The sequence below is a fragment of the Lactuca virosa genome, chromosome 2 (assembly GCF_052849685.1).
Source record: "Lactuca virosa cultivar CGN04683 chromosome 2, Lactuca_virosa_CGN04683_v6, whole genome shotgun sequence".
In the NCBI taxonomy this organism is placed as follows: Eukaryota; Viridiplantae; Streptophyta; class Magnoliopsida; order Asterales; family Asteraceae; genus Lactuca; species Lactuca virosa.
In genome coordinates, this window is record NC_136427.1 from 258900128 (window position 1) to 258912477 (window position 12350).

The following is a 12350-nucleotide window of genomic DNA, read 5'->3' on the forward strand; positions in this document are numbered from 1 at the left end:
ATTAAAAAACATACTGGGAAATCAAGCGTTACAATTCTCCCCCACTTGGATCAGACTTCGCCCTCGAAGTCTGCCGACTCAAACAACTCCGAATAATGCACTCTCATATCCTCCTCGGGCTCCCAAGTCTACTCTGACCCCTTGTGGTGCAGCCACTGCGCCTTCACTGACTCCACAGCCTTGTTCCTCAAGGTTTTCGTTTTCCGATCTAAAATGGCCACCGGTCTCTCAACATAATTCAGGCGGTCATCCACCTGAATATCCTATAAAGGTACAACTGCGGAAACATCCACTAAACACTTTCGCAGCTAAGAGACATGAAATGTGCTATGGATCTGGCTGAGCTCGGCGGGAAGATCAAGCCGATATGCAACTCTGCCCACCCGAGCCAAAACCCTAAAGGGACCAATATACATGGGGCCCAACTTGCCCCGCTTCCTGAATCGGATGACACCTTTCCAAGGCAACACCTTCAGGATAACCATATCTCCCACCTGGAACTCCAAGCCTGAATGGCGTCTTTCAGCATAGCTCTTCTGCTGACTCTTAGTTGTCTGGAGCCTGCTCCGACCTGCTGAATTGGCTCAGTAATCTTAAGTACCACCTCGGTACTCCCCATAACTCGTTGACCGACCTCGCCCAATAAATCGGGGTCCTGCACTTCCTCCCGTAGAGCATCTCAAAAGGAGGTCAATCAATGATAGCGTGATAACTATTATATGAAAATTCCGCTAACGGAAGATACGTATCCCAACTCCCTCCGAAATCCAACACGCACGCACGCAGCATATCCTCAAGAGTCTGAATAGTCCGCTCACTCTGACCATCGGTCTGCGGATGAAATGTTGTATTGAAATAGAGATGAGTGCCCCTCTCTTCATAAAATCGCTTCTAAAATCTGGAAGTAAAATGAACATCCCTGTCTGAAACCACTGATATCGGCACCCCATGACATGCCACTATCTCCCGAACATAAATCTCAGTCAACTTCTCTACAGATATACTCTCCTGAATCGGAATGAAATGCGCGCTCTTGGTCAAACGATCCACAATGACCCAAATATAATCTACTCCACGCGCGGTCCTGGGAAGCTTCGTGATGAAATCCATGGTGATGTCCTCCCATTTCTATACGGGAATCTCCAACGGCTGCATCTTGTCGTGAGGTCGTTGATGTTCGGCCTTGACCTTCCTGCAGGTCAAGCACCGCTCCACATACCATGCTACGTCCCGCTTCATGCAGGGCCACCAATAATCATGACGAAGATCCCTATACATATTCGTCGCCCCGGGATGGATGGAGAACCTCAACTTGTGGGCCTCCTCCATCAAAACTTGGCGTACACCGCCCCAATAAGGAACCCATACCCTCCAATGCAGGGTCAACAATCCGCGACTATCAAAATCGAAGGAAGCCACCTGACCCACAATGCACTCACTCTTCCGGTGCTCTTCCTTCATAGCCTCGACCTGAGCCTCGCGGATCCGCTCCAATAATGGAGTAATCACTGTCATCCTCAAGCATATATCTCTGATCGGAGCGACGACGGCCTTGCGGCTGAGAGCATCGGCCACCACATTGGCCTTCCCTGGGTGATAAAGGATCTTGCAATCATAACCCTTCACCACATCCAACCAACGACGCTGCCTCATAGTCAGGTTTGGCTGATCCATCAAATACCTCAGGATCTTGTGGTCCGTGTAAATAATACAACGAACCCCATAGAGGTTATGCAACCAAATCTTGAGGGCGAAAACAACGGCCCCCAACTCCAAATCGTGCATCGGGTAGTTCGCCTCATGAGGCTTCAGCTGCCTCGAAGCGTAAGCGATCACGCGACCCCGCTGCATCAAGACTATCCCCAAGCCTGTGATCGATGCATCACAATAAACCACAAAGTCATCAACACCCTCCGACAGGGTCAGAATCGGCGCCTCACACAACCGCTGCCTAAAAGTCTCAAAAATTGCCTGCTACTCAGGCCCCCAGTGAAAAGTCACTGAATTCTTGGTCAGTCGGGTAAAGGGAACAACGATCTTGGAGAAATCCTGAATGGATCTTCGATAATACCCAACCAAACCAAGAAAGCTTCGAATCTCATATGGAGACCTCGGAACCACCCACTGCATCACGGCCTCGACCTTGGCCGGATCGACCAAAATACCCTTCTGGTTGACAAGGTGCCCCAGAAACTGCATCTCGCGCAACCAAAACTCGCACTTGGAGAACTTTGTGAAAAGTCTATCCCTCTTCAAGGTCTGCAACACCTCCCTCAATTGCTCCTCGTGTTGCTCCTGAGTCTTGGAATAGACCAAGATACTATCAATAAAGACTATCACAGACCGATCCAGCATCGATCTGCACACGCAGTTCATGAGATCCATGAACGCGGCTGGAGTATTGGTGAACCCAAAAGGAATCACCACAAACTCATAATGCCCATATCGAGTCCGAAAAGTTGTCTTCTGCACATCCCCATCCCTGACCCGCGGCTTATTATAACCCGATTACAAATCAATCTTGGAGAACCAAGATGCACCCTGAAGCAGGTCGAAAAGATCATTAATCCTCGGAAGGGGATAACGGTTCTTCACCGTTACCTTATTCAACTCCCGGTAGTCGATACGCATACGATGAGACTCATCCTTCTTCACAAACATAATCGGGACACCCCAAGGCGAACTGCTCGGCCTAATGAATCCCTTGTCTAACAGCTCCTGCAGCTGTGTAGACAACTCTTGCATCTCGGGAGGAGCCAACCGATACGGTGTTGTGGCTATCGGAGCTGCACCTGGAACCAAATCAATCCTGAACTCCATCTGCCTCTCCGGAGGTACCCTTGGAAATCCTCCGGGAATACATCCGGAAAATCCCGCACGACTGGCACATCATCCACGACCTCCTTACCCTTATCTCGGGTATCCATGACATAGGAGACAAAACCCGAACAACCCTAATGAAGATAGCGTCTGGTCCTCGCTGCAGAACACATAATCGGCCCACGATGCGGTCTCTCTCCCTGAATCACCAACTCTCCCCCACTTGGGGTCCGAAGCCGCACTAGCTGTTGCTCGCAGTCAATCACTACCCCATTAGAGCTCAACCAATCCATGCCCACGATGACCTTGTTCCCATGCAGAAGAATGGGAACCAAATCAACCAGATACCGCTCGCTGAACAACTGGAGAGTACAATCCCGATGAACTCTCGCAACCCTAACCGTCCTATCATAAGCAATCTCCACCTCAAGAGGACGATCTAGTTCCCCTGGAGCTCCAACAAATCTCTTGCTAAGTACAAGCGACACAAAAGATCGGGCATGTCACACCCCCAAACCAGAATGGCGGAAACATTCGGGGGCAGAGGACGTCATGTACAGTATCATAACAATACACAATAGTAAAACAAGCAACAACATCATCCATTGCATTAATAATATAATTTAATACAAGTGTGTTCTGTGTAAAGTTTGAAAGACACCAAAATATGAATCAAAATAAAAGACGAGTCTTGAACATGCTCCGTCATCTCAAAAACCTGGTCATCGGTACCTGTCTACTGATGACCTGAGAATACAAGTTATTTTGAAAAAGTAGATCAGCATTTAAGCTGGTGAGTTCATAAGTATTTTAGTGTCAAATGTTTGTATAAGTTTGATGAAAATGTGTGTAAGTGTTTGATGTAAATGTTTGTATACTTCCTAAAAAATCCTATATTTTCTACTAAATTGGAAAGTAGTCTTCTACCAAGACCCGACTGTTTTGTATGTTTATTCTTTTGTAAAAGTGAGTGTTTTTCCCAAGTATATGAATATCATTACCAGAAAATAGTTTACATTACCGTTTATGTGAGAAGATCACTATATGAATGTAATGGGAAAATGAATATGTACAGTAGTATTGTATAAAGTAACTACAGATGTACTAACTACCTTAAACCAATTGTTTAATTAAGGTAAAATGTGATGAGGTTATAACCATACTTGATTGACTAGTAAAACACGACGATCAAAGACGTCGAAATGGTATGACAGTCGTCACCCGTAGACCTGCAGGTCCCACTGTAGCTAGCAACAAGGTGTAGGATGGTCAATCCCGTATAGATCTATACACAAACTCACGCTCTCCCTCCAGGAGACTCTGGTTACAAAACGTGACACAACAGTATATTGCCATGCCATGAAGTAGTGGCTCACATTAATGTTATCTTTGTTATTGTATTAGTATGTTCCTTCCTGTTCTAGTTATAGTATGTTCCTTCTGTTCTAGTTGTAGTATGTTCCTTCTGTTCTAGTTATAGTATGTTCCTTCCTCCTCTAGTATTAGTATGTTTGAACTGACTCATGTATGAACTGACTCTTGTAAGTTTCATTGTTCTAGAAATAGTAAGTAGTATTCTCCTAAACTATACCTATTATAGTTTACTAGCATGATTGTTTGACTGTTACTGATGTATAGAAAAGACTCAATTACTTACTAAGCAACTATGTTAAGTATAGTCCTTAAAAATGAGTTTAATATCCACATATGTATTTAATAAGTATAACTATGATTTAACCGACTTTTGGACTAGTGATCCTACCCCGAGCCCACAACCAAACAAGGAACATGATTCAAGGTATCTAGCAATAGTCCTAAGTTTGTTAAAGCATACTTATACGTAAATAGATAGACGGATATGCTTTGATATAAAAGAAGTTTATAAAATGATTTGAAACAGTTTGTTTGATAACACAGTTTTGAAGTCTAAGAAATCCTTTTGTTTGATAGTTATAAATCACATGTGATTGATACTATAACCATATTGTTTTCTACTTGTATTCCCCCCCCCCATAAAAGCATTTAAAATCATTAAATATAAGTTTAGGGGTATGAACTCACATGTAGTGAGTGATTCGAATGAAAGATCGATATAGGATGCTAAGTATGCCCAGTGAAGTCTCGAGCACAAACGGATCCTATTAAACATATAATGACACATATATGTATATAATTAGTGTTTAGAAAAAACATCATAAATGGTCCCTGTGGTTTCCCAAAATCTGATGTTTAGTCCCCGTGGTTTAAAAACCTCATAGATGGTCCCTGTGTTTTCAAAACTTTTGACAGTTGGTCTTTATCCCTCACACCGTTAGACCCCCACCGTTAACTCTTACTTCATTAAAATAATACAAGGGCAAATCGGTCTTTTCACCTGTGCCCTCTTCTTTATTGAGGGAAATGATTATGCCACTGTCTTCTTCACGTCAACTCCCAAACACTCTTCATCTCCCAAGAGTACAGTGACTTCGTCTTCAACAGATCACTCTCATCCAAGAAACGAAATTGGGGTGTAGGGTTTACACAGCACTAAAGGACAATGGTTCTGTCAATATGGTGTTTACGTGAAAAAATGCGGGCTTGAAGGACTTGCAATCGAGATACGGTAAGATTTTCCATAAAAAAAAACGCTTCAGTTTTTTGTTTTTCTTGAATGTATTCGTGAAGACAAATCATCTTCTTTACCCTTTCTATTTTTGTGTTTGTAGAGGGATATGATAACTATTTCACGTTGAAGATACACTATAGTGGTGTCTTCACCAAGTCACCTGGAAGGAAATACGTCGATGGTACTGTATCATACGTAGATGACGTTGACACTGATTTATTTTCAGTCCATGAACTCGATGACATGGTTCGAGAATTAGGGTACAAAGGTGAACAAACTCTTTACTACCATTTCTGTATCCCTGAATTTCCCATAGACTATGGGTTATTGCCTTTAGGTAATGACCAAGATGTTCTTAAATTGGTTTCGTATGTCCCTAAACACAGACTTGTAAAGGTCTACATTGAAATTGGTCAGACTAGGGTAGCTAGTTATTTTAAGTCTCCTTCCAAAGTTGTTATTGAGGAACTGGAACCTGAGAGTGTGTCACCGGAACTTAATAGAAAAAAACCTTGTAGAAGAGAAGTAGGATCGTGTAGTAAAAAGCTTGAGTTAGACCACCATGCCAACCATGTTGTTGACCAGTCACAGGTAATAGATATGGATGAAAGTCAAGATCATTCAAAGACTATTGTTCCATATGTTATGTCTCAAGTTAGCCAACAAAGTAATGTCATTGATGTGAATGAAGGAGTGATCATGGGCCACATAGATGAAGTGTGTAAGGGTAATTTAGGCAATCTTGCAGAGGAACCAATTTGTGAAGATATTGATGGACAACAAAGTGTAAGACTCGATGAATTTGAAGCATTTGCAGATGATTATTCAACTTATGCTGACTTTGATGCTGAGTACAGTGTACCAAATGGTGAAGACAATCAAGTAGAAATGGAAATTCTAGATGGCATGGTAAGTGATGATAGTGGAGATGCTTTCTATAGTCAGAATGTAGATGGTTCTGATTATAGTGGAGATGATTATGATGATAGTGACTACATTGTACATGAGTCTAACTTGCAATTTGATGTGGATGTAGACATGAGTGAATTCCAAAGTGTCGTGGATGTAGATGAACATGGAATTTTAAACAAGCAACCCGAAAGTATAGGGAATGACATAGTTGATGAAGAGTTGGAAGTTATTCAAAGTGATGATTATCAGTATGCAGGATTTTATGAAGATGAAAGGACAAAAATGCTTAAGGAGTTGAGTAGGTCAACTCCATGCTCACATGGGGAGATCCATTTAAAACCATATAGGGTGGGTCAGTGTTTCAAAACAAAGAAGGAAGTTGTGGACTACATGCATTCACATGCTGTAAATACAAGGAGGTCCCTATACTTAGCAAAAAATGATAAAATCAGGATAAGGGTAAGATGTGGAGGTGTTGTGGGCCAATCTACTGAAACAGTTCAATGTGGTGGGCCATCAACTAGAAGTAAGGTAAAGTGCAAGGGCAAAAATGTGATTAGTAAAAAAGGAAAATGTCCTTGGGCAGTCCATATCTCGAGGCCAGATGAGAATAAGGATTGGTTGGTGAAAACAGTACACGATGTCCATAAATGTTTGCAGACAAGATCAGTTAAAGCTTGTACATCCAAATATTTAGCAAACTTAATTCTTCCACAAATTCAGAGTAACCCTAAAATTCCAATCAAAGCTTTACACGAGGAGCTGTGTGAGAAGTTGGAGCTTGGTATGTCAATTCAAAAGGTTGCTAGGGCAAAGCAATTGGCTGAACGTGTGATTAGTGGGGACTACCAACTTCAATATGGGTATCTGAGGGATTATGCTTTGGAACTGCTAAACACAAATCCTGGTTCAACTGTTAGGATAGATGTGTATCCTGAACCATGCTTGTCGACTACTACAAGAACTTTTAGAAGAATATATATATGTCTAGGTGCATTGAAGTTGGGATTCAAAGCTGGGTTAAGGGATTTCCTGGGAGTTGATGGTACATTCTTGAAAGGCCCATATCCTGGGCAGGTACTAACTGCTGTGGGTCTAGACTCAAATAATGGAATATACCTTGTAGCATATGCAGTGGTAGAGGCTGAAACAACTAGTTCTTGGACCTGGTTCATGGAACTGTTAGGAGAAGACTTGGAATTGGGAGCAAATTCAAATTTTACCTTCATTTCTGATAGACAAAAGGTATGTATTACCTAGTTATTTCTCATCATAGTGTACCTTACTTTCTATTTTTATAAATGAAACTGACTATATCTGCATTTGTTAAGGGGATAATACCAGCAGTTGCAAAGGTATTCCCCAATGCAGAACATAGGTTTTGTTTGAGGCATATTCAGGAGAATTTGAAGAAACAATGGAAAGGAAAAAAGTTGAGTGACTTGGTTTGGGAATGTGGTAGAGCAACAACATTAAATCACTTTAAATATGCAATGGATGAGTTGAAGAAAATGAATGATGAAGCTCATTCTTGGTTGTGTAAGATTCCTGCAGAGACATGGTCTAAATCTCACTTCAGTAGTATGTCATTAAGAAGTTGTTGAGTTTTATGTTTTAATATAAAATTTGTAATTTCTCTTTTTGAATATGTTTTTCACAGGTAGGGCACACACTGATTATTTGTTGAATAATCTTTGTGAGGTATTCAATGGTAAGATAGAGGAAGGTAGGGATAAACCAATCATCACCTGCTTAGAGTATATTAGAGAGTATCTCATGAAGAGATTGTGTGTTGTGCAAAAGTAAATAGATAAGTGTCAAGGGGAACTAAGTAATACTGCAACTATAATATTAGAGGAGATTAAGACTCAAGCAGCAAAGTATGTAGCTAAGTATAATGGGGCAGGAAAGTACCAAGTTGCAAGCACATGGCAGGATCAGTATGTGGTGAACCTAAATGAAAGAAGTTGCACTTGTAGGTTCTGGGAGATTACAAGTTTCCCATGTAGGCATGTTGTTTCTGCTATATGGAACAAAATTGAAAATGGAGAAGATGCCCCTGATGTTGAGGATTGGGTCCATCCTTGCTATAAGTTATCAACATGAAGAGCCATGTATTTGAACAAAATTGATCCAATAAATGGTCGTTCAATGTGGCCAAAAAGTGATTGTCCATTCACTTTAACTCCACCAAAACATCACACACAGGTTGTTATGTCAACAAGGCTAGATATGTACTTTTAATGCCAGCATGTATGTTTATGTTTAAAATATAATAAATACATATGTGTAGGTTGGGAGGCCAAAAAAGAAGAGAAGGAGAGGTGTTGATGAGCCCAACAGCCAAACCACTAAATTGAGCAGGAAATTTCTTGCAGTCACATGTTCAAAGTGTCATAACAAGGGGCACAATTCCAGAACATGTAAAGGGCAGGGAGGCATTGGTGAAGTTGGATCAAAGGGGAAGACACAGGGAAAGGGGAAGTCACAGGGAAAGGGGAAGACACAAGGAAAAGGAAAGGGGGTTGGAAATTCTGTTAACTAGTTAGTTGGATGTTTGGATAGTTAGGTCTTTTGAAACTTAAATTATGGTTTGGTTGTTTAAATTATGGTAATTAGGTCTTTTGTAATGTTTGTATGGGTTAATACCTTCCATCAGTAAGTATGTTGAAACTAAGTCTCATGTTTAAACACAGACTTCTAATGATTTTATCAACATTTTGCTTATGAATTACCCTCTCCAAACCTTTCTCAAAAAGATACATGTATAACAATGTAGATTTGAAATACCATTCCTAACCATTTGCAAGATGCAGTTATAACAATGTATCATACGAAAATGCACATCATAACCACTGATTTATAACAAAATACATAATCATCATTTCCATTAACTTAATTTGTTACACTTCATACAACAAAATGAAACCAAAAATATCCATTCCATCACAATCCTAAAACCCATGAACTAGTTAGATGCGTACAAAAGAAACCAAAACCCCCCCATCCTTTACCATCCAGATCCTTCAACCACCTTACTGGTTAAAATAAAACCAAAAAAAAACATCCATGAACAGAACAACATGAGCTGGTAGTTCCACAGTTCTGCACTAGCAATCGCAACCCTCTCTTCCAATCGATTCTTTGATCTTATCAAACCTGGAATCACCACCAATGCCCTAGCACACATCGGAGGGTCAACCCACCTTACGAAGCCACATCTTGAACAATTAACAAATTGCCTTCCTGGGTTACGATCCGTCCATGAGGTCAACTTCGTTGTTTCCATTCCACATCTACAAATCGCCATCTTCGACACTCGCATAATTCGTTTTGCAATTGGATGCACAGTAGAGTGAGAGTAGAAGAGGGTGGGTGCGAGAAGGGTTTTTCAAAATATCAGACATGCATTTGTTTATAAAGAAGAGGGCACAGGTGAAAATACCGATTTGCCCTTGTATTATTTTAATGAAATAAGAGTTAACGGTGGGGTTCTAACGGTGTGAGGGATAAGGACCAACTGTCAAAAGTTTTAAAAGCATAGGGACCATCTATGAGGTTTTTAAACCACGGGGACTAAACATCAGATTTTGGGAAACCACAGGGACCATTTATGATGTTTTTTCTAGTGTTTATAACAACTAATCATGTAAGGGAACAACCTTAGGTACTAGGAAACACTTGTAATGAAGTGTTACAATCACATATGATTGTATGAAAGGGTGTTCACAACCACACAAAGATGTGTTCACGGCCAAGGAGAGTTTACGGCCACACATGAAGTGTTTACGACCCGAGGCTTGATCCTATGAAGGGTTTACGACCACATCAATATCCTATGAAGGGTTTACGGCCAAGGAAGGAGGGTTCACAGCCATATCAAGATCTTATGAAGGGTTCACGAGCACATGAAGGGTTCACGGCCGTGAACTCTTGAAGATCTTGCATTTTGGGTGTTTGTTTCATGGGGATTTCAAGAGCTTCTAATGTATAACAAGTGTATGGAAAGGATACTTACTTAATGGAAGTCTTGAAGGTGTTCACGGCCCCAAGAACAAGTGTGTGTTCTTGGTGTTCTTGGTGAAAAGATGATGATTTGAAGATCTAAACCCAAAAGAGTTGAACTCATGGATGAAATCAAAGGGTTTCATTCGAATAAGAAGGATATCTAGTAAGAAATGGAAGAATCACTTACACTTTTGAAGATCAAGGAGGATATTCGTGATGATACTTGTGAGAGAAAGGAGAATTCTTGACTTGAAGATGTGACAAATGAAGAAATAATGAAGGAACACCATGTATAAGAAGAGGGGTTCACGACCAACATGGGTTCACGGCCGTGAACCCTAGTTTGCGGCCGTGAACTCCTTGTGAAGGTGTTTCCGGCTCGATTGCAACTCAATGATCTCAAGTTAATACTTCCTAACACACAATCCTTGAGTGTACTAGGCTTAGAACTCTCAAACAGACCCTCAACAAAGTTAAAAGTTAACAGAAACTAGTCTAACTTTTGATTGAAATGATTGGCTTTACAAGATAGAAATTTCGGGTTGTCACAGGGTAGCCCCCGAATCAAATGATACTAGAGCAGAAATATCATTCACAAGGAACGACCCTAAAATAAAACACATAAACATAAGCAACAATTCAACATAAATAAAGAGATCAGAAGAAGATACATACCCGTCACAGCATCGGGAGCTGCATGCGCCTCCTCTGCCGTCAGCTGGAAAGCATTGCTCATCGCCGCTGGCGCATCTGCCCGAACCTGACGACCGTCAGTAATCCTCAAAGTCGCAGGAGCGGGTGCTGCTACAGCCAAACTCGGATACTGGAACTTCTTGTGGCCCCGCTGATTGCAATGAAAGCAAATCAGGTCTGATCCCTGGGTGGTCGTAGTAGTATAGTCCCTGCTATAATGACCGGTTCGGCCGCACTTGAAGCAGCCAGAACCACCACCACTACCACTCTTGCACGCACCTCGTGCGTCCTGGCGTACTTTCCACAATGGATATGGCCATGATGGACCCTCGATCTGGAATCTGATACCTTGGGCCTCTTGCCCGAACCCCCTGATGTCTGAACCTCATCTGGCTTCCTCTTCCTCTTCCTCTCCATCTCCAGGTCAATCTCCCTCTCCCTGGCTCGAACGATCATATCCTCCAGCGTCTTGCAGCTGGATTGGCTCATAAACTGTCGGATGTCGCTCCTCAGCATCTCATGATATCGGGCCTTCTTCATCTCCTCATCTGCCACATACTGCGGAACCAGAAGCGCCCTCTCCCTGAACATAGCGGTGATCTTGGCCACTATCTCAGTCGTATGGAGGAGATCCAGGAACTCCCGTGCCAGCTGCTGCACCTCGATAATCGGTGCAAACTCAACTCAAAACCTGGTCGAAAAATCATCCCAAGTCATCCCATCCACAACATCATCACCCACAACATTACCGACCTCCTCACACCAGTCCCGCACCCTGTCTTTCAGGAGGCAGGAGGATAATCCGACCTTGTCCCCCTTGGGACAACGACTGGTGTGGAAGGTGTTAACAACATCTGCTAACTAACGCCTTCTCGCAATGGGGTCCTTCACCCCATAATAGTCTGGAGCTCCACAAGCCTGGAACTCCCTGAATCTCAAAGATCTAGCTCCTGCAACAACCATCATCTCAGAACGGAACGTGCTCAACCTCTCCTCCAAAACCTCCAAGATACCCTCCTTGACCGAGCCAAAGATCACAGGAGTCTGATCGAGAATGCAACGAGTAATCTCTAAAGAGAGAAACTCCCTAGTGTGCTCATCGAGCTGCCCGACTCCAGATCCTGAGCCTGAACCCTCCCTGACACCTGAACTGCCCACTGGTCTGCCTCTCAACGCCACCATACTGAAAAATATACCATAAAACCATTAGAATACGCATCAAAAATATCGAGTAACCACAACTCTACAAACTCCCTGATTTCATCGCAACCCTCCTTGAATCGAGTACGGATCATCTACTTCCACTAGT